A 22,980-nucleotide genomic window follows, 5' to 3' on the forward strand; every position below is an offset into this window, starting at 1 on the left:
AGTCACCTGAATTTCTGATACCACTTGCTTTTACAGCCCAGAATAGACAATTAAGAACAATTTGCAACCACACTTCCTTCTCTAGGGACAGCGTAGGGTGAGAGGATGTTCCAAATCCACAGACACTAGTCTTAATCAAGGGACACTGCATTCAGAAAGGTTAATGAGATGCAATAGCAAGAGAATCAGTGCAAAAAAGTGACGTTCAAAATACTAAACAATTTCCACTTTGTTCTCATTTGCTCCAATTAAGATCTGTTGAAGCCGCTTTTCTGTATTCTACACATTCACTACTCTCCAGAGCAGATAAAACTATTCAAGGAAAAAAAAAAAAAGGAGCCACAGGGGGTGTACTATTAAGTTATCATAAAAGTCCGGATAACACCCCCACACCCCACCCCCACAGGATTTCTGAGCACTCACTTTTGCTTCTACCTCAGAGGCTCTGCCAGCAGCTCTTTTGATTGATTTTTTCCCCCTCAAATTTAGAGATTTATTTCAAGGAAGAAGAAGGTTGGACTTATTATTTTCCCCCAGATTTTAAACATCCAGAATTTACTGTGAAAATGTCAGATAAACGAGAGAGGGATAAACATGGTAAAAGGTGTGTGTGGGTGGGGGGAGTCATACAAATGGAAATAATCTCCTTGGCATGAGAATAACCCCAAAATGCCACACACTGAGTTCTTGTGAGCATTGCAATCTCTAGAAATGCACTTAAAAACTGCATAGGGGTTTCCAAAAACAAACAGGAAAGCACAAACATCACAGAAAAGAAGGACTAAGATCTAAACAGTCTCGTGACTTACCTTCTTGATGAATCCTTAAAGTTCACCCAGGAAAATTTAAAATCCTCTAGTTCGTCGTGCGCTACTCTATTTTCTTTTCCTCCTCCTCCTCCTCCTTCTCCTCCTCCTCCTCCTCCTCCTCCTCTTCTTCTTTTTTTTTAAGTCACATAGGAGAAAAATAATCAGTTTTCAAAGATTCCATTTATCTGATCTTCCAGCACCAGCAAAAACGTGTCCAAGAGACTCCGCCAAAAAGTAAGCCAAAAACTCATCAAAGGCAAAAAGAGAAGGGGGAGTGAGGAAGGGAGGGGTGTTAGAAGGTTGGGGGGGCTACAACTGAGAGCCCAAGTGCCCCGAGATTATTTTCACGCTGTTGAAATCTCCTACTGCACGATATACCTGCTTTGGTTGTCACGCAAACACACACACACACACACACACACACCACAGACACTCACATATTCTCTTTCACGCAAAAGCAGGCACCCACACTCACAAGCACATACACACACACACACACACACACACACACACACATACACACACACACTCAAACAAGCCAGTGTAATGAAAACTGTCAGTAGTAACCTCCAAGAGCTGCTGTGTGCTGCAGATGGTGTGGCTCGCTGTTACCTTCCCAGGTCTGTGGAGGATCAAAAGAACATCCAGATTCAAGGGGGGGCCAGGACTAGATGGATTCCGGATCCCTCTCCCCCAAGCAGATGCATCAAGCCAGGAGCGGGTCAATCAGCAGAGGTGTCTGCTTGCAGGGTGCCCCGGATTATGGCAAGGTTATTAATCTTGATGTGCTGCATCCCCCACCCCCAACATTCGGCAGCCTGCATTGAGATGATTGCCAGAGCTGTGTCGGTCCCTGTTCTACTGCATTTTGCTCAGCCCTCTGATGCTGCAAGTGAGACACAGTGGAGGCAAGAATACTAATAAGGTGGTTAGCTACAGTTTCTTCAAGGCAGTCGGCATGCAGTACAGTAAATGTGTACTTCTCGGTGCTCTGTGTGTGTGCCTGCGTGTCTGTAGGGAGGGCAGTGAATCCATCTCCGGCCAGAAGGCGAGATGGTTTGCATGCTGCCCGGGAGGACTATATTGTCGGAATCATTGCTGTCCTGCCACGGCGTTGTCTATGACAGTATTTTGCTTGAGATAAAGGAGGGGGCTTAAAGGGTTAGAAGCCTAGAGCTGGCATTTGAAAGAAAGAGAGGGGGGAAAAGATGTCCAGGGAGACAAATTAGCTTTATAAATAGGCTCCAAGGAGACCAAGGCAAATTTTTAACATGCTGCTGCCCTGGCTGTTAAATGGAAATACAAAGCAATTTCAAAAACCAGCCCCAGCCTATAAATCTTAGAGTTGGCAACAAGTATCTGAATTTGACTGATGGGACTGTGGATAAATGGATTCCTGGTAATATAAAAAGTTTGCTCATGCATTCTGCTTCATAACCATGGACCCCATGTGTGCAAAGATCTACGTATAGTTCATTCATTTTTAATATGGATTTAGACTGTACCAGTGCACAGTTTCACTTTAATGTACCGATTTTATCACATTACTATCAAATTGTAGAAAATATTTGAGTGACACAGTGTCACTGAGGGTTTATTTGGCACTCATCAACAGTAAGCATTATCATACATAATACTCTCACATGGAGTGAGTTTCCGGTTTTCAGAAAAAAAAAGGAAGTATTATCTCTCTTTTAGCACAATGAAAATATATATATATATATATATATATATATATATATATATATATATATATATACATAACTTGATAAATGTAAATTCCTCAGCCTCTGGAGTGCTAATTTTCCTCTTCCATGATTAGCTCTCATGTCATAACATCTCTTCTTAGGTGAAAGATCTCTCTGAGCTCCTTAAGTTAAGTTGGTATTATCTGGAAAAGAATTGGACAGTTGGAGGTAGTGAATTATGGAGTACTGTAATACCAGATATTGCCAGCAGATGTCACAGAAGAGGATACAGGCAAAAAAAAAAAAAAAAAATCTACCAAAAACTACAAACATTTAATCTGATTTAATAAACACAATTTTTAATAAAATGGATGGCATTAACCTGAATTGCTAAATTTTTGTCAAGTTTATAGGTGCAAATATGGAATTAGAAAACAGTTGACATTTTATATTTTTCCAAATGCCCCTCTCAAAAATTCACTTTTTTTTTTTTTTTTTAACATAGCATATTGGAAAAAACTATTATACTACTGAATAAAATTAAATTTTAATCTCTGGTATTTTTTACTGTATGAAGGATCAATATCTAATTTGTAATATCAATACAAGATTAGACTACAAAACTACAAGATTATCCCACACAATGGAATAAAGTAAATTGGTAAATAAAATTAGTACATAAAATACTTGTGTAAAGATCCCCTTTTAAAGCAATAATTCTGTTTCATCTTGATCTATAAAAATCAACTTGAACAAATTATTCATGTTCAGGTATAAAACATTTTTAATAAGTAGTAGCACATAGGCAAGATGTTCACAAGTGTTTGGTTGATTCTTATTAACTCTACTTGATCTTTTTGTTGCTGCTGAAGATTGAATCCATGGCTACCTGCACACTAAGCATGCACTCTACCAGTAAGCTAGCGCTCCTGCTCTTCTCTTAACCTGGGAAATCTTTAAAAATATTTAGGATATCATCTTTCCCTCTATTAATCTAAATTAACTCAAGAGCATATAGCAGCTCTAACTGGCCCAAATATCAATAGAATATAATGTGAAACACTTAAGATTTGGAATTTAGACAGATCTGGTTCACTGTTGTCTTATATCAACTTGTTAGTCTCTATAAGTCGTCTTTATCTCCTTATTTGAGGAGAGTTGACTTTGTTAACTCTTTGCCCACTTTCCTATTAAATACCTAAATTGAATTATTCTGAGAACTGGAATAAATTGATGTTTATTGGTATCTAAAATGTTCCCTGACACAAAATCAAAGATCTATTTCTATTACAAATTTTATAAATAAAGTAGATGTTGACTCCTACTATGTTAAGCTTTGTCTTTACAACCACAAGATGAGACAGCTGGAATCAATCAGTTAAACCTTTTGGTGTTGAGAGATGTGTTTTTAAATTTATTCATAAAATAATTCCTTTGATCTTGCTTTTGTAGGCCTGAAGCTGTGTAATACTTGGCTATTCTTCAAACATTTATTATATATATATGAATGCATACATGCTTCCATTTATCTGTGTGCTCCAAAACTCACAGAAAAAAAAAAATTCACTTTTGTGATTGTGATCTGGACTCAAAGTGGATATGAACTTGAGAAAGATAATTAAATAGTAACTTTCTGCTTCTTCATCAACTCTCGTTCTGACACCAATAGTAGCGACCAGCACCAAAGACACTGCAGCATGAAATATGTGCCCTGGATGTCTACATCGCCCTAATTCACATGTTGAAACCCTAATCTCTGGTGGGATGAATTTGGAGCTGGGGTGAGGAAATTCAGGACATAGATATGGCACCTTGGCATTTGAGAAATTACAGAAGCAAGAAGGTCATTCTCAATTTCTTCTTGCCCTTTCTCCCCTGAGACTGGCCATAAAAGCTAGCTCATCTTCCCTGAAGTAGGATGTGATTTCTGAGGTGCCTGCCCTTTCTTCCTAAGGAAATGATCCTTCTTGTCTTTGAAGACCCAGAGACAACAAGAACAATCTGAACAACGGGGCTTGCCAAATCCCTCTCCACCACCAGTTTTTTAGATCTTATTCTCTCTTTACTTTTACACACCTGTTTCTTCTTCACAAATTTAAGCATCAAAATATATAGATCCCTGTCTAATTGCTTTTTATCTCTAAAATGCCCATGTCACATAGAAGTTACATTTTAAATTAATTTTGTATTCTTTTCTCAAACTAATCTTTTGGGATTTTTTTGTTGTTGTTATTATTATTGTTGTTATTGTTATGGGACATCAGATGGGAATTTGTGATGGCTGAAGAAAAAATATTATATTTTCTTTCAAACATGGTTATTTCAGAAGTTAGCCCTCATAAGTATGATTAATGCCCCTATAAAAAGAACAATTAGAGAGATGGTACACTCCTCTCCCATCTCTGTCATGGGAGGATATAGATAGAGTCCATCCACAAATTCAAAATTGGCAAGTGACACCTTGATTTTGAACTTCTAGCCTCCACAACAGTGAGAAATACATTTCTGTCATTTAGCCATCCACTGTAAAGTACTTTTATGTAGTGACTCAAGCTGAGAAACAGGATTCAAAAATAATCCAGGAAATGGGTTATCAACTTATCAAATGGGTTATCAAATTATCAACTCATGACAGCCCACAGCAGACCACCTTTGCCACTTGGATTATCATTTTAAATGCCTGAATATCATGTTTCTTTAATTTTTTTTTGAAGTTTTATAGTTGGACACAATACTTTTATTTTATTTATTTATTTTTATATGGTGCTGAGGATTGAACCCAGCACCTCGCACATTCTAGGCAAGCGATCTACCACTGAGCCATAAGCCCTGCACTCTCATATTTCTTTATTTTATTTATTTATTTATTTATTTATTTATTTTTACTTGTTGATGAACCTTTATTTTATTCCTTTGTCTATACGCAGTGCTGAGAATTGAACCCATGCAAGGCAAGCACTCCACCAATGAGCCACAACCCCAGTCCTGGATATCAAGTTTCTTGACTACTGATCATTGTGAAATTATTATCTAGCCAATAAATTATTTGACAAGGAAAAGGATTAGCCAAAAAGTACCACTTACTTATAAATCACTTCTGGGTATCTTGAAGACATTTATTTGTCAGATCAAAATGTGTGAGCTGTAATATTAAACAGCTCAAGAGTGTATCTGTTGTTCTTCATCCAGCATCCTCTAAATCTAGGACAGGGTAAATATTTGTATGCTAAACAAAGTTTCTTTGAAGTCAAGTTACTATGTAAGATTAAATATATCTTCTGTCTCATTCTGAGAAAGTCTAGTATCATAACAGCCTCCTAGTCCTGAACTAAAACATAGTTTATTACCAAGAACAGAGAATTCCAGGAGAAAAGAGCTCCCATGAGCCTTTCTCCTTCATCTAAATGGAAGAAAGGACTTCTCAACTAGAAAATGTTAGTGTTAGAAAAACTCTACTTTTAAAAAGTGTTCAGCTGATCTGGGACTTTTGAATGTATATAAGAATTAAGGATGAAGAAATCCACCTACATCCACATTATTGGAAAATTCCAAATTTCCCTAGGGAAATGAGTCCTCAGCTAGTATGAACAATAGGTGAACATATGATGTTAATATCTCTTCTTTCAGAAAGTCAATGTCAATATGAGCTATTCCTCAGAATTCTTATGTGAAAATTTCAGTTTGAGATTCCTTCAGTTTACTGACAGCATGTCAGCATGCTTTTGTTTGCTCCCTATATCATATGACAAGAAAGAAGCTTATGAACACAAAAGTGGTTTGGAATTTGTTTTCCCCTTGGCTAATTGTAAAATTAATCTGCCTGCTATCCAAGTGATTTCATGATAAATGTTGAGCTACTTGGATCAATTTCTTCATGAATTTAACCTGGACCTTATAATCACCTCATCTCATCAACCTAAAAAACATTTCTTTATTCATCATCACCTAATATTTGTTACTAAATATTTTATAAATGATATGGACCTTTAAGGATCTCTTTTTTTTTTTTTTGTCCCAGAGACACAACAAAACTTCCTCAAAATATCAAGAAGTATGCAATTTTTGTTGTTGTTACGTTTGAAAATGTGCTACACATAACTTGATTTAGGCATTAAAAGTAGCTTGTCATGGATCACATTCCTCTTTCCAACTTTAACCTCTAGATAGACTAACAAAAACGCATGTGCAGATTGCCTGGTAATTACGGTACAGTAAAACTATCATCTCATTAATTGATTACTAATTCAGAAAAATTCTTCTTATTTTTTACTACCTATAGGATCTCTGGTGATACCCCTTTCTCATTCCTAATATTGAAAATACTTATATTCTACTTTGGCTTTATCAGTTTGGTTTATCAATTTTATTGATCTACTCAGAGAGCCAGTCTTTTTTCAATTGATTTTTTTCTTTTTCTTTTTCTAATTCCACTGATTTCATCTGTCTTATTATTTTCTTCTCTTTCCTTTGAGTTTTATTTCCTCCTGTTTTCTATTTCTTAAAATGAAAGTTTTGGTTATGTATTTGAGACCATTCCTTTCTAAGGTAAACTTTTCCAGCAATCAGTTTGCCTCTCAAAGTTGTTTTGTCTGCATTTCACAGAATCTAATATGTTCTATTTTCATGTTCATTCAATTTAAAAATAGATTTTAAAATTTTTGTTTTTATTTTTTTCTTTAATCATAGTTTTAAGTATATTATTTAGTTTTCAATGTTTGGAGATTTTCCAAATAGCTTTTTGTTATGGATTTCACATGTAAATTCACTATGGTCAGAAAACATTCTTTATAGGATTTGATTTTTCTTAAAACCCCTACTGAAGTTTATTTTATGGTTTAAAATATGGCCTAATTTGGTAAATGTTCTGTGTGCTCTTAGAAGTAATAAGTATTATGTTGTTGTTGATTAGAGTGTTCTAAAATGTCAATTAGGACAATTTGGTTGATAATGTGGTTGAGTTTGCCTATGCTATTACCGATTTTTGGTTTAATTTATTCAATTTTCAAAATTCTTCCCTATAATGACAGATTTATTAATCAAATTCACTTACTTTTTTTGTACATGTTGAAGGCCTATCATTAGACATGTTGAACATTAAATACATCCCTTATAAATTGACCGTTTCTCATTATAAAATGACTCTGTTACTGCTGAAATTCTTTCTTATAATGTTCATTTTACCCGGTATTAACGTAACTGTTTCAATTTTCTTTGGATTAGTGTTATCGACCTATCTCCTTTTGCCTCTATCAACCTATTTTAAGTAGGCTTCTTCCAGTCTCTTGTTTTTTGTTTTTGTTTTTTTTTTTTTTTTTTTTTTTATATAATCTGACAAAGCCTAATCTGTGATCAGGAATAGTTCAGCCATTTCCATTTATTGTGATTAGTGGTAAGACTGGGTTAGAATCTATTGTCTTGCCACTTAGATTTATGTGTTTTATCTGTTCTTTGCTTCAATTTACTTATTTTTATACTTTCTTTAGGATTGAATTGTTTGAAAGACAGGTGGCACAAACATGCAATCCTAGCAATTTGGGAAAGGAGAACCACAAATTTGAGGCCAGCTTCACCGAATTAAAGAGAGCCTGTTTCAAAGTAAAAAACAAAAATGGTTGGGAATATAGCTCAATGGTACAGCATCCCTGGGTTCAATCCCAGCACACACACAAACACACACACACACACACACACACACACACACACACAACACACACGGGGGCAGGGGAGAGAGAAAGAGATCTCACTATATCATCCAGGCCATCCAGACTTGCCCTGAACTCTTGGACTCAAGCAGTTGTCCTTTTTCTCCGGAGTCACTGGACTTTGGGCATGTGCCACCTTGTCCTAGGATTGAGTATTTTTAGTTTGATTCCTTTTTTTTTTTTTTTTTTTTTTGGTCTCACTTGCTTTATTTGGCATGTTTCTTTGATTTATTTTCTCGCTTCTGTGGGGAAAGGTTCATTAGGGTTAATACCACATACCTTTAGGCTACCACTGTCTACTTTCTAGAAATATTCCATCTCTTCCCCTAGTAGAGGTGTGCAATAGCACATATCCATTCCCCCTCTCCTGGACTTTATGCTGCTATTATCATACATTTTAGTTCCACATTTGTTATAAACAGTCAAATATTCATATTATTTTTTAACTAACCAATTGATCTTTTTAAATGATGCTTTGCTTTTTTGTGTGTTACTGGGGATTAACACCAGGGCATTGCAAGTGTTCCACCACTGAGGAAGCTCCTCAACCCTTATTACTTTTGGGATGGACAGGGTACCCAGGATTGAACTCAGGGGCACTCAACCACTGAGCCACATCTCCACCTCTATTTTGTGTTTTCTTTAGAGACAGGGTCTCACTGAGTTGCTTAGCATCTCGCTTTTGCTGAGGCTGCCTTTGAACTGACAATCCTCTTGCCTCAGCCTCTGAGGCACTGGGATTACAGGTGTGAGCTACCACACCTGGACTTTAACTCTCCTTTTATCTTGAGACAGTGTGGTTCTGAGTTTCCTGGGTGGAAACTTGTGATCCTCCTGCCTCAGCGGCCTCAGCTTCCTGAGTCTCTGGAATTACAGGCATGGAACACTGTTCCTGGCTTAGATTACTTCAAAGTTAAACTATATATAAACACACACATACATATGCATAAATGTCATTATTACCATCCACCAAGCTTGTCATTCATATGTACTGATCCATATTTCCATATGTTAACATTTTCCTTTTACCTAAAGAACTTCCTTTAACATAATTTGAAACTTCTCCTGATTAAATCTTTTAGCTTTTGTGTGTCTGAAAAAGCATTTGGTCCATCACGCTCTTGCTTTCCTTGTTTCCCAAAAGTAAATCAATAAATAATAAGTCTGTTGTTAATGTTCCTCTGTAATAATACACATATATTTGTTTACACTGCCTACTTTCAGATTATGTTTTCCTTTGTTATTATTTTAAATTATTAGGATATGCTTTACTTTGATTTTTTTTGTGTGTGTGTATGTTGTTTAGGGTTCACAGAATTTCATGATCTATGAGTTCATGATTTTCATCAAAACTAGAAAATTCCCAGGCTTCATTTTTAAATATTTTTCTTTTATCCCCATCTCCTCTTTTTAGTCAATTTGCATTAGATGGCTTGTCACTTGATATTGTCCCACATCTTCTTGGTAATCTTTCTTTTTCTTTCAGTTTTTTCTCTTTGTGTTCTATTTCCTATAATTCCCAGTATGAAATCTTCAAGTATACTAATCTTCTCTTTCATAATATCAAATATGCTACTAATTCTAAATTTTGTTTTTATTAACTCTCAGATATTGTAGTTTTCATTTATAGAAGTACATTTTGGCATCCTAACATTTTCTGTTACTCTGCTCAATATATTAATTTTTTGTCTGCTTTGTAAAAAATCTGAAATATAGTATATACTTTAATGTCTTTGTCTAATAAATCTTTTATCTGCATTATTTCTAGATTGATTTCCGTTGATGTATTTCTTCCCTTCACTTTTAGTTGTAAATTATCATTTTCATGTATATCAGGTAATTTTTATTGAATGTCATGAATTCTTCAATTTTTTTTTTTCTTATTGGATGGTGATTTATTTGAATTATTCTTGGGAATTGTTCTGTGACATAGTTATTTGGAGGAAGTTTGAGCTTTCCAAATGTTGTTTTTGAACTTTGTTAGGAAACTCCGAAGAGCCTATAATTTTGATGCTGATTTTCTTTCACTACTGAAGTAATGTCATTTTGTACATTATGCTTAGTGCTCTGTCTATTTTATAAAATCTTTTCCACTCAGATTGAAGGGCACATAAAGTATGCCTGACCCTCTGTGAGTTTTTGGGATTTTTCCCTTTGTTCTCTTAGGTGATTATTAATCTGCAGAGGATCTTCTGCAGATTTCAGAGGTTTTCTGGTTTTTTTGTTTGTTTGTTTTTATATTTGCAATGCTCTCTTTTATGTACTCTTCTCTGGAAATTCCAGTTCTAGTTGACCTCAGCAACTCCAGAATCTCTATTGCTTTGACTCAAGAAGACGCCCCCCTTCAAAAGGGCTCCCCCTCCCTACTGTATGGCCTAGAAACTGTCTCCAGGCAGAAAATATGGGCAGTAATAGAGCTAACATTATTTATATCCGTGCATTCAGGTACTGCTGCTCAATTCTGTCCATTCTCCAGTTTAACTGTGCTTTAAAATACTTTGGCCACCATGTTACAGTTGGTTGAAGTATTTTGGTCATATATGTTCCCTGGTTGGAAGTAAAAGTTTCTGATTACCCATGCAATTTATATAATAATTATGTCAACGTATTTTATAATAGTCACTATTCTTCATACTTCTCTTAAGCACACACAGACCATATCTTTACAATCATAGAGGCTACATACTTGTGAGCTCTTACAGTCAATTAATCAGTAAACAAATATACACAGGGATACCTTAGATGGTTTAAGAGATGTGAAGAAAATGAGAAATGTTACATAATAGATATGGTGAGTTAGGGGACTCTTTTAGATAGGGTGATCAAATCTACTTTGATGGCAGAGGCTGTGTGAATTAATATCTGATGATGAGTAACTAATCATGGAAAAATCTAGGGCAAGTGTGTTCCAGGAAGAAGGAAAAGAAAACACAAAGATTTGTTCTACTAACAGGGAGTATTTTACATTAGCTAGGTTGTCTTTTATAAATTTTCATTTTTATTGTGTGGCGTGGATGCATACTATCTGAAAAGTCACTAATTTGGTTTATTGTTGATCATGAATAAATTCATATGTTAGTGAGTTTTCATAACTGTGACCAAAATACCTGACAAGAACAAATTAGCAGAGGAAAAGTCTGCTTTTGACTCACAGTTTCAGAGGTCCGAATTCACCGTCAGCTGACTCCATCACTCTGATTTTGGAGTGAGGCAGAATATCATGTTGGAAGGTTAGTAGAAAAGAAGGTTGAACAGCTCATGGCAATTGAGAACAGTAAGAGAGAGAAACTAGGAACAAGATATAGTGCCCATGGGCAGGTCCCCAGTGACCTCTCTCCTCCAGCCATGTCCACATGCCTATAGTTTCCAATTTTTAATCCATCAAGTGGATTAATCCACTGAGGAGGTTACAACTCTCATAATTTCATCAAACATGAAATTTTCAGGAGACATTTTTTAAATCCGAAACATAAAAATGCCCAAAGAAGCTCTTTACACTATTGAGATTGCTTTCAATAATTTTACCTATTTAACGTGATGTTGAGTAACTGAAGAAGAGTTTGTACATCCTTCTCTATTATAATCCATCATGATAAACCCAGTTCTGTTGTGGAAACAACAATGCCAAAAACATGCAACAAAAACAATTTATTGTTCACACAGTGCATACTACAAGTGTTGGCAGACAGTCTGAATTCATTATCTTCACTTATGTTACGAGGCTAACGAAAGTATCACCTGGACAGAGACTTTCATAACCTCCTTCACATGGCCAAGAAATGATAGAAGTTAGCGGACTGTCTTTGAAAGTCTCCACCATATTGCTTGTGCTCATATTCTGCTTGTAAAGACAAATTATAGTGCCACACATAATTTGGAAGACAGAGAAGCACAATTCTACCATGATTGTAGAGAGCAGAGGGCTTGAGATATTTGGTTATATCATCAAAGAAGCAGTATACTCTACCTCCAGAGAAATTAGAAATTGCCCTTCATGAAGTTCTGCTCGAGAGCATTACTCCCTGAGTAAAAGAACAAGTATTAAACACATAATCAAGCATATTCTGAATATGTACAAATTCTAATCATTAAAGTGGTCTACTGGTTTTCTTCCTGTAAGAAAGAAAATTCAAAGGTAATGCCCTACTCTATGAAAAGTTCCAGCAACTTTGAGAATAAATTTCTACGTTTAAATGCTCTTTCTAACTTTGGGAGGCAATCTTTACAAGGCAGCAGTATTAAAATATTTTAGGACTTTATCATAAATGGAACTGCTTCCATGAGAATAAATACCTAAGACCAAAGACACATAGAATCTGGGGAATAATTAAGCATTAAGGAGACAAAAATGTCTTTTTTTTTTTTTTCCTGGTACTGCCACTAACTACAGGAGTCCAAGGTGCCCTTACATTTGCTTCTCTTCAAGATAGAAAGAAAAAAGTCTAAGCAACCAAAGCCAGGAAATGAGCTATGATGATAGGAGCTGTTGTGTGTGTAGGGATTTTTTTTTTTTTTCTGTTTTTAGTCTTTGAGATTTCTTTTCTTCTTTGGGTTATTCCTCAGATGATGGTTATTTTTCGCCTGGGAGATCCCTTTACCTTCCACCATACTTAAACAACTCTGGGCCTTGGATGATTGTGTTAAATTATCTTTTTCAAAATCACAGGAGAGATGTGTGTTTTTTCTTGACATTGCTTTCCATGGGATCTCTCTTTTGAAATTTCTCTTTGTCTTAAGAAAGAGGCCAACTAAGTCATTCAACTTGAATCAGCTCAGACATTTACTTGATAGAGTTGATAATGAGCTGATATTAAGCATAGTCTATCCATACTATCTATACTCACCAAGGCTTGGGGATATTCTTCACAGGGTTTTGACATCAGAAGTTTAAAGTCAGATCAAATTTCTTAAAGATTTTCCCAAACTTTCTCTTAACTCTGTAGCATAAGTTGATACAGATGAAGTGGGTAGGCAAGTTTTTGAACATTTTTTTTGTCATAAATATTTCAATATATTGCCATTTAAGATATGAGTTACAACTTAACTCTACTTCTGACTTTTTTCTTAATCATCCAAATAACTTCATTCTGTTGGCCATTTGAAATATAGATGCCAATACTTAATATCAGAATTTAGGAAGAACTACATTTTCACACACACACACACACACACACACACACACACACACATACACACAAACATCCCTATATAAGTATGGATTAATTCTCCTGGTATTCAGGCATGACCATGCATGGAAATGGTCTTCATTACATTGGTCACATGTATTTAATCATCCCTCTTCAAAAGCAGTTTCCAAAATAACAGGTGTATTATATAATTTTCTCTAACCCTTTTAGCTTAAAAACTAGTGTTTGTGACTAGACTGAGATAGTTTGAATGATTCAAGGTCTGTACTTGGTCTACATAAAAGAAGCATACTCTAGTTATAGAGAAGAACAACCCTTCTCTGTGTGGCTTCCTTGCTGATCTTGTGGTGCAGCTATGAAAAAGAACTGAGAACACCTTTCATATGCCTTTCTTTGTGCAGGCAGTTAGCTAGACAACTGTTTGTTCTGAGCTCATTCCAAAAGTTCCATCTAAACCCTCACTCAACAAAGCTGATTGTTGTCCAGATCTTTTCTTCCAATGTCACTTTTTGGTGCTATGGTTACCAACTTCCCATAATTCTTAAGTGTTGCAAAGTTAGATTTTTATCATCCAAATTTGATCAATAATTTCTAATAGAAGAGATAATTTAAGTCATTTAGAATTTTCTGTGATGGAGTAGATCAAGAAATTCTAAATGCATCATTGTTTCTGGGGAACATTTCAAATTGAAGAGGAATTAGGAAAAATGTCACAGAATAGAATATGTGATTTTTCATACAGTTTTCATTTGAAATTTTAGAAGATCAGACAGACAACCCACCATCCCATCCCAACAGATATAGATAGCAAAGTGCCTCTGATTGTTATAAATAACATTATCTAAGTCATGGTATATTTTTATACTGGAATGATCCCCAGCTAGTTTGTCAAATTTTTTTTTTTAGTTTTTTATAAGTATGAGTATAAGCCAATTGGGTCATTATATTAATATGATCATTGAACCAGGAGTCAAGTCTCTAAGGCTTAGTATCTGTGAGACATTAGACAAATTTTGCTTTCTTTCATTTTTCTCATCAAAAGCTACATGCTTATAATGAACTATTTATATCACAGGCTTATGGAAGGAATCAGATACAATGATGCATATAAAAGCTTTATAATTATCATTATAAACACTCCCGAGTACCATTATAAATACTACTATTAATGTTATGACAAGGAATAAAATACAAATTAGTCATCCCTTGGTATCTGTGGAGGATTGGTTCCAGGACACCCTGTGGATACCAAAATCTGCAGATGCTTAAATCCCTCATACAAATGGCAGAGTGTGTACAGATAAGTTATGCACAGTTTCCCATACTTTAAATCATCATATCATATTTATAATAACTTATACAGTGTATAAGCTGTATAAATAGCTATCACACTATATTGTTCAAGAAAAATAAAGAAAAATATGATAAAGAAAATGATAAAGAAATGACAAAGAAAAATAGTCTGTACATATGCATTACACTTATAATTTTTTCCTGAATATTTTTGATCAGCATTTTTATTGAATCCAGAGATTTAGGACCATTCTCTAAGAACCATTTTCATGTTGAAGTAAGCTATAAGAATAACCCTAAAACATGTCTAAATCAATTGGAAATCTAAGAGAAATATCTAATAGCTACCATAGCGTGTAACCAGGGCATCAAGGTTAGAAATAAGTAGGCCATTTGACTTTGTCAAAAATATCTAAAAATAGTTATTTAAACAGTGAGTGGCCAGGCACAGTGGTGCGCACCTGTCATCTTAGGTACTTGGGAGGTTGAGGCAGGAGGATTTCAAGTTTGAGGCCAGTGTCAGCAATTTACTGAGCCTCTCAGCAACATAGTGAGACCCTGTCTCAAAATTTAAAAAAAAAAAAAAAAAAAAATAGTACCAGAGACGGCACTCAGTGTTAGAGTGTTCCTAGGTTCAATTCTAAATATCAAAACAAAACAAAAAAGTGAGTTTTTTTTTTCCTATCTAGTGTGATAACACTAAAAAGTAAGCCAAAGTTTTAATAATTCTGTTTTGGGTACTCTGTTTTGCTTTTCAAAAACTTAGCTGAATTTTTTTCTCTGGGCTCTGTTCTAATTCAATGTATAAAAATTTGTCTATATATGAATAGCTGAGATCAACAGTATCTAAATATTGCATTAGCTCTATTCAGCTCAATTTCCTTATTTGTGCATGAGTCTGTGGGCCATGTGGGTTATAATATACTCTAAAGCATAAACCCTGAACCCATACTGAAAAGTAATTGCAAATTGAATTGGAGAAGTTATAACAAATACACCACTTTGCCAGAGTGTATTTTGTTTGTACTTTGACCACATCAACTGGAATTAATTCTTATTTTTCTTTTATTTCAAAAGAGAGGGTTTCAGAATGTTTAAGTTTTCTTGTCTGATTTTATTGGATATCTACTATATTCATCATGTACTAAGCAGATTGATGAAGGTTCAGAAATGGATGATATAATTTCTGCACTCAGGGGGCAGCAGCAAGAAGAAGAAGCAGTCCCATTGAATAATTATTGACAGGGAGATAAGGAATTAAACTTGCAAGTTTGTCAGTGCTTGAACTGTTTGATTAGCGACAATATCAGATTTTTTTACATTCTCTACCTTCAGAGGTAATTAATGTTTATTTTTAAATAATTGACACTTTTTCCTATGAGTGTGTTGACAATTTGAAATAAAATGGTCTGAGTGAGGTCATTTTCCCTTGTGTTTAGAGGAGGCAGAGATAATATATACATCCAGGAGTAGAAAACAGGAGAAATTTATTTCATCTCTTTTTTTCTATCTCTATGAATTTATTTTTCTGCCTCTCTCCTCCTTTTTTCACGATGACACTCTGTCTCCTTTTATTTATTCATCCATCAGATATCTATTGAGAACTATTCTATGGGAAAATAGTTATGGACTAGGTAACATAAGCCTTTAACCTTGTGGAAGACTCTATTTACATCCAACTGTAGGAGCCTGTAATGATGGACAGTGTAAATTTCCATGCTTGGACCTCAAGAATTTGATTCCCCTTGTTACTTTCTAGCACTTACATGAATCTGGGCAATTTAGTTATCTTCTTTATGCCCTAGTTTCTTCAAACAGAATATAGGGATTATAATAGTATCTACTTGTGTTAGTCAGCTTTTTGTCTGTGACCAAAATACCTAACAAGAACAACTTAGTGAAGAAAAGGATTATTTTAAGCTTATGAATTCAGAGGATTCAGTCCACGTTTGGTTAGCTTCATTTCTCTTGTCCAGAGGTGAGGCAGAACATCATGGCAGAAGGGTGTGACTGAGGAAAACTGTTCAGCTCATGAAAGCCAGGAAGCACAAAGAGAGAAAAGCCAGGGACAAGATATAGTTTCCCAAGTCATGCCCCCAGTGACCTACTTCCTTCAGCCATGCCCTCCTTCCTACAGTTACCAGCCAGTAGTCCATTCAAATGAGGAATCCATCAAGTGCATTAATTCACTGATGAGAGAATAGCTCTCACCATTGCCTATAAGTGCCACCTCTGAACTTTGCTACATTTGGGATCATGCTTTCAACACCTAAACTTCTAGGAATATATCCTAGACCTAAACCATAACACTATGTAAAAGAACTGTAACAGTGGTGATTTTTTTTCATTCTAAATCTATTTACATGTAGAATACAAATCTTTCTGATGGTACTATGCCCACTATATATATCAGGTGATAATCACATACCAATTTATAAATGACAATGTAAGAATACACAAAAATTCCAAAATTATATCCAGGTATTTGCAATAATATTTCCAATGTTACTTTTAAATATTTTACTTTTTAGAAAAGTTAACATGGCCAATCGATTTTTAGCAATATAAGGTCTCTAGATAAAATCTGAAAGAATAATAAAGTGATACATAAGAACTCACAAACACAATTTTTCCCCAATTCCTTGTGTAATCTCTAGAGACCTGACAGTCAGTCATTGAGAAGCAGTGATCCTACTCAACTACTAAGAATTGACCGGATCACAGCTCAATATGGTATCCTTTAGACACATGGTACTCTTTTTTTTTTTCTTTTCTAACTATTCTTAGTACAAATGTTTCAGTGAAATTCTCTAAGTTTCCACATCTTTCCTTGAAAGTTTTTAATGTTCTGTATGATTTTGAAGAATGGATTGCATAGACAGGCAGTGATCTTTAACTGAGTCCTGTGCCCTGGACAGTCATACAAGGTAAGAAGCACGCCCCCCCCCCCCCATTCTTTTATGTTCTGGGGCAGGATTAATCTTAAAGGACTATGCCTTCCAAATTCTGAGACTGGATTCTCTCTCTTCTAGCCTTTCATAAGACTTTTTTTTTTTTTTGCTTCATCTGACTGGTTTGTTCATCTCTTTAAAGGGAATTAATGGTTTACAGAGATCTTGTCTGTGTTGAATGATAAAGGACAGAGACTCTAGCTTATTGGTCTTTTCTGTTAGCCTATGTTGAGCTAAAGTAAATTAAGAATTCATTGAGAAGAAAGCACCTCTTTGATATGGATCCATGTATTTTGTATTTGTGTTATGTATCCCAGAAATGTGTGACTGAAATTTTAGAACAGAGACTCTACACTATGTGTATCTGTGTCTATGTATTTATGTGTCTGTAATTCAGAGAAGTCTTCTCCTTTATCACATGAATGTACTATGTTTCCTACACCTGGAACTGATTAATTAGATTTTTAAATCCTTTACTGGAAAGAATCTCTATTGTGATTGCTAGGAGATAAGAAGGCATCTATATACTCTCAGAAATGAAGGAAATTGCATCTCAATAATTTCCAAGGGAAAAGAAAAGGGACTCTCATAAAAACTAATTCAGAAACATTTAAAAATTTATATTTTCATAATTTAGGTAAAACTTCAGCACATAAAACCAGCTTAAAATTCCATTTGAATATAAAGAACTATGTTTTCTATGAATTATCATATTTATAAGCATAATACAAATACACATTTTAATTCTACTTGGCATGTTCTCTCTGAATTTATAAGTTTGCTAATAAAATAGACTAGTCACTTATTGTTTAATATTTTGGAATTTTATTTTGGATGTAACCAAAATAAAATTATTATTCTAAAAGACTCAATTGAAATGGTAACTATATTTTCTGTATATAAGTTTGAATATAATTTTCAACATCTTCAAGCAATTTAAAATTTCAGACTATTGCTAAATTGAGCCAATTAAAGGATATTCATTAGGTTATATCTAAGTAATATAGAACAGTAGGTCTTACTTTTTATAAGCATAATTTAAAGCTTATCTATTTTATGCCTCTTATGGTAAAGAGATGCTATCTCTGCATATATTTGTGTGTATTAATGAATGAGTTCATTTTTGCCAATTTGAGGAGTTGTACTATAAGACACGTGCTTTTGTTAATGAAAAAAGAGACTATAGCTTCGCAAGTGAAATAACTGATAGTTCTAGAATGAAAAATAAGAAAGTTGAAGAAAAGACCTAAATGAACATAGAAAGTTGCAGGAATATTATAAAGTTTTTTCTGTTTTGGTCAATGCTGGCCGAAAAGTTTATAGCAAAGATTTTCAAAAAGAATTTGCATTTACATTTCTTCCTACCATTACTTATCCCTTAACCCTACTTTATCTCCATGGTATTTATTATCACCTCTGTTATTTATTTATTTTTTGCTTATTCTTGGGCTTTGTCCATTGGAACATAAACCTTTTAGTGGAGGGACTAGAGTCCCCACTATGTTAGAAAGAAGACTGGAAAAAAATATTGGTTGAATAAATAAAATATTGGTTGAATAATCAGATTTATTAAGTGCTCATTGAAGGACACCGTGCTAGAAGACTGTAAAAGTTTACTGAACATGACTCTGGGTCTTGAATGAAGAAGTAGACCAGAGGAAAAAATATGGTTCAGGGCATAGAGTACTTTTATAGTTTGGATATAAGGAGTTTGCAAGGGCTGAAATGATTAGCTTATGGAGAGTTGTGATCTAATCAGTGGGTTAAATCCATTTGATACATTAATAATTTGAGTAGACTGGGTGGTAAGCGTGGGCAGGTAGGGTGTGACGGGGCGATGTAGGCCACTAATGGGTGTGCCCTTGGGGTTTACATTTTGTCCCTGGCACCTTGCTCACTCTTTCTGAAACCAGGCTACCATCAGCTGAGCAATGTTTCTCTGGTTTGTCTTCCAAATCCCTTGCCATGATGTTCTGCCTTGGGCCCTGAATGATCGAGTCAGCCTGCCATGGTGTATACTACTCGAACCCTGAGCCAAAAAAATTGTTTATCCTCTATGTTGTTCTTGTCAGATATTTTGGTCACAGCAATAAAAACTTATCAACACAAGGAGAGATCTGAAGAAGTAAAAAAAAAAAAAAAAAAAAAGTTTCACAGAATGTAGGAACATCAAGAATGTAACCAAATAAGAGGGAAGTTCTGGGGCACCATGTTGAATCGCCAAAGAACAGTGTATATAAAGTGTCATCAAGTATAATGCAGAAAAGAAGCCTGGATATTGTTTCACATCTTTACTGAATATTTACTCTATGCCCCCCCCCCACACACACACAGTGCTAAACTTAGGAGGGCTACCCTGGATGACACAGAATAGTAGGAGAAATAGACAAAAAGCTAGGTGTTTACAAGTTAGTAAAAGTGTGCAGTTAATTGTGGCAAAGCCTAACTATTACTATCATAACACCTTAACAACTCTATTCCCTCCTGGGAAGAACCTGACCTTGGGAAGTTGTCCTGATAAGCTGCTCAGGGTAGAAGAAAAGATACTGAAGACTCAGGTACCCGTAGGAACTAAGAAACTGAAGTTGATGGTGAGGCTGCCTTTTATGAAACAAGGGTAGAAAATAGTTCTTTTCCTGAGAAAGGCATGAAAGGAGAGAAAAGATGATGAGAGAAAAGATGAAGAAATAGAAACTGGGTTATTTGTGGGCAATTGCTAGTTACCTCCAATGTGAGCCAATGGAAATAAAAAAATTAAGTATGCAGATGACTAATATCGAATTTGAAAGTGTGAATATTTTTTTTCTTCCCACAAATCTTAAGCAACATACATTTGATTTAGTGATGATTCATGTGAATGGATTTTTGCAATGAAACAAAGGAGTCAAACCGGGAAGGGACTCAGCACAGTTCAAAAACAGCCCTGGTGACAGCAGGAGGGCCGTGAACACAAAAATAAAAGCCCTTGGGAAATGCCAAGGTTTTAGAGTTTCAGGAACTTGAAATCAGCATGAACAAAGAGCTTCTTGAATAAGTTTCAAGGGACAGACACCACCCATTGCTTTCCTGGTTATAGGAAATGTTCATTTCTTATGGCTGCTAGTGTGGAGACCCAGAAAGACAGGATTCAGGTGCAGAGCAAGGCAAGAAGCATCAACTATGGCACACTAAGGATGTCCTAATGAGATGAGTTTATCAAATTGCCAGGGCTGGAAGTAGGGGAGAGGGAAAAGAATTCTAAAGAAACAAAATTGTAAATGTTTAAAATTAGCAAACAAAATAGTAAAAGTTAGATGGCTTTAGGATAAAGAACTCAGGAAGAGCCTGATACTGATTGCACACCAAACACCTGCCCTGCAAAATATCAGTACACTTTCTGCTTTTTTTTTTTTTTGCATTGTTTACTTGCATACCATAAAAAATCACTATTTTCCACATATAGTTTTATAAATTTTGCAAATGAATATGGTAACCACCACCAATATTGAGAGGTGCAACTTTTGAGGACCTCAAATTTATTTTGTTCCCCCTTCATAATCTCCCCCTTCCAACAACCCCCACCGTTAGCAACACTGACTTGTTATTTCTATACTTTTGTGTTTCTAGTATGTCATAAAAATAGTTATACAGTGCATTATCTTCTGCATTTGTCTTCTTTCACTTAGTAGAATGTATTTGAGTTTCACCTATGTTGTGCATAGCAACTATTACTTTTTTTTTTTTTTTTTTTTTTGGTACTGGGGATTGAACTCAGGTGTGCTTAACCCCAGAGCCCCATCTCCAACCCTTTTTTATAATTTATTTAGAGACAGGGTCATGCTGATTTGCTTATGGCCTTGCTAATTTACTGAGGGTGGCTTTGAACTTGTGATCTTCCTTCCTCAGCCTTTGGAGCTGCTAGGATTAACAAGTGGAATAATTACTTTTTATTGCTGAATAATGTTCTATTATATGAATGTACATAGTTGTTTATTCTGGTGAGAAGGACATCTGGATTGTTTCTACTTTTGGACAACTAAAAGAAAATCGCCAGAGGAATTGCTGTGTGAACATAAATGTTCATTTCTCTTGGATAAATTTTTACTTCTCTTGGAATAAGAGATGTTGATTTTGTGGTAACTATGTTCCACTATATGAAATTTTCTTAAACTTTTTTTTTTCCTCCTGTGCTGGGGATGGAACTCTAGACCCTGTACATACTAAGGAAGTACTAACCGAAACACACTCCCAGCCCTATCTTTTATATCTTGATCCCTGACTTCTAATGCAGAATTATGAAAGAATCAATTTGTTTGTTTAAGCCACAGAGTTTGTGGCAATTTGTTATGGCAGTCCTAGGAAACTGATGCTGTTATTAATGATGCTGAGCATCTTCCCATATGTTTGTCTGCCATCTCAACATCTTCCTCATGGTGAAGTCTCTGTAGAGTTCATCTATGTTAATTAAGATTGTATGTTGTGGTTGTTTTTGTCTTTTTAATATAGATGTCTAATTTTTCTAATATCTTTTGTTGAAATTATATTTTATACTTTGATTTTTCATAGCAAAATTGTCAAAAATCACATTTCCATACTTAGAGATATAGATGTACTTCGTTGTTCTCTCTGGATCCTTACAATTACTATAGCTTTAGAATAAACTTTGAAAAATCGGTCCTATAAAATTCTTTTTTTTTTTTTTTTTTTTTTTTTTTTTTTTAGTTTTCACAATTGTTTAGCCATGTTAGTTCCTTTTACTTAACAAACACTATTTTAAGACTCAGCTTTTATTCTGTAAAATAATTCTATTGGAATTCTGTTGAGAATTGCATTGAATCTATATCAACGTAGGGAGAACAACCATTTTCATAACATTGAGTCATTAAATCTACCTTTGAGTTATACCCCTAGCACCCAGGATGCTGTCTTCTGTTTCTCATTTTCTGAGACTTCTCATCACAGATATTACACTTTTCATCTATCTTGTCTAAACTTAATTTTTACACATCTACTGTCTTTCTGCCTGTATTTCAGTGTATTACTTTTATCTGGTTGCTCTAGAGACTAAACTTTATGGAGACAGCTACTCATTTATACCCATGCAAAGTTAATATTTTACTACTTCCAATAAAATTTTTAAAAAATATTGTGAACATTAGGTTCTTTATTCTTCCTCCTTCATAGTTTGTGTGTGTGTGTGTGTGTGTGTGTGTGTGTGTGTGTGTGTGTGTGTGTGTATTCAATAGCAGTGTATACACAGACACACACATACAAACTTTGACCACTTTTCTTGTCACTGCTATTTATTTTCTAAATTTTAAAGCATTTGGAAGGAGAAAAAGAAGTTTTTTACATTAGCCCTCATAATTACTGTTTTTCTGGTTCTTCTGCTTCTTTATTTCTGTACTTTT

Source organism: Callospermophilus lateralis, chromosome 2 (assembly GCF_048772815.1).
Source record: "Callospermophilus lateralis isolate mCalLat2 chromosome 2, mCalLat2.hap1, whole genome shotgun sequence".
Lineage (NCBI taxonomy): Eukaryota > Metazoa > Chordata > Mammalia > Rodentia > Sciuridae > Callospermophilus > Callospermophilus lateralis.